Source organism: Arachis stenosperma, chromosome 3 (genome assembly GCF_014773155.1).
Source record: "Arachis stenosperma cultivar V10309 chromosome 3, arast.V10309.gnm1.PFL2, whole genome shotgun sequence".
Taxonomy (NCBI): domain Eukaryota; kingdom Viridiplantae; phylum Streptophyta; class Magnoliopsida; order Fabales; family Fabaceae; genus Arachis; species Arachis stenosperma.
Window position 1 is genome coordinate 84,853,319 of NC_080379.1, and position 1,369 is coordinate 84,854,687.

The 1,369-nt window shown below is 38.7% G+C and overlaps 1 non-coding gene across 1 annotated transcript; it reads left to right on the forward strand.

Moving 5' to 3' along the window:
• The first annotated feature begins 532 nt into the window (after positions 1-532).
• LOC130971377 (small nucleolar RNA R71) lies at positions 533-636 on the forward strand. The gene has a single exon (XR_009082599.1). It is a non-coding gene; the product is annotated as a small nucleolar RNA R71 (small nucleolar RNA).
• Positions 637-1,369: the final 733 nt, after the last annotated feature.

The following is a 1,369-nucleotide window of genomic DNA, read 5'->3' on the forward strand; positions in this document are numbered from 1 at the left end:
AGAAGATGATGGAAAAGGCTTGCTATTGCTCAGCCTATTGCATCCATCATTGTTAAAGCCTTGTTGAGGCTTTTGTTGATCCTTCCATGAGAAATTTGGATGATTTCTCCATGATGAATTATAGGTGTTTCCATAAGGTTCACCCATGTAATTAACCTCTGCCATTGCAGGGTTCTCAGGATCAAAAGCTTCTTCAGAAGCTGCCTCTTTAGTACTGTTGGATGAATTTTGCCATCCATTCAGACTTTGAGAAATCATGTTAACTTGCTGAGTCAACACTTTGTTCTGAGCCAATATGGCATTCAGAGCATCAATTTCAAGAACTCCCTTCCTCTGAGGTGTCCCATTATTCACGGAATTCCTCTCAGAAGTGTACATGAATTGGTTATTTGCAACCATGTCAATGAGTTCTTGAGCTTCTGCAGGTGTTTTCTTTAGGTGAATGGATCCACCTACAGAATGGTCCAATGACATTTTCGAAAACTCAGATAGACCATAATAGAATATATCTAGTATGGTCCATTTTGAAAACATGTCAGATGGACACCTTTTGGTCAACTGCTTGTATCTTTCCCAAGCTTCATAGAGGGATTCACCATCTTTTTGTTTGAAGGTCTGAACATCCACTCTAAGCTTGCTCAGCTTTTGAGGAGGAAAGAATTTATCCAAGAAGGCAGTGACCAGCTTATCCCAAGAGTCCAGGCTATCCTTAGGTTGTGAATCCAACCATATTCTAGCTCTGTCTCTTACAGTAAAAGGGAAAAGCATGAGCCTATATACTTCAGGATCTACTCCATTAGTCTTAACAGTCTCACAGATCTGCAAGAACTCAGTTAAAAATTGGTAAGGATCTTCAGATGGAAGTCCATAAAACTTGCAGTTCTGTTGCATTAAAGCAACTAGTTGAGGCTTAAGCTCAAAATTGTTGGCTCCAATGGCAGGAATGGAGATACTTCTTCCATCAAATTTGGACGTTGGTTTTGTGAAGTCACCAAGCATTCTCCTTGCATTATTGTTGTTGGGTTCGGCTGCCATCTCATTCTCTTGTTCAAAAATTTCTAAAAGGTTGTTTCTGGATTGTTTAGCTTCTCTTAGTTTCCTCTTCAGAGTCCTTTCAGGTTCAGGATCAATTTCAACAAGAGTGCCTTTTTCCTTGTTCCTGCTCATATGAAAGAGAAGAGAACAAGAAAAGAAGAGGAATCCTCTATGTCACAGTATAGAGATTCCTTTATGTTAGTAGAAGAAGAAAGGGGAGAAGAGTGAAGAAGAATGGGTTCGGATTTTTAGATGAAGAGAGGTGAAGAGAAATGCTAGTAAATAAATAATTAAATAGAATAAGAAAAGAGAGGGAGAATTCAAAAATTAATTT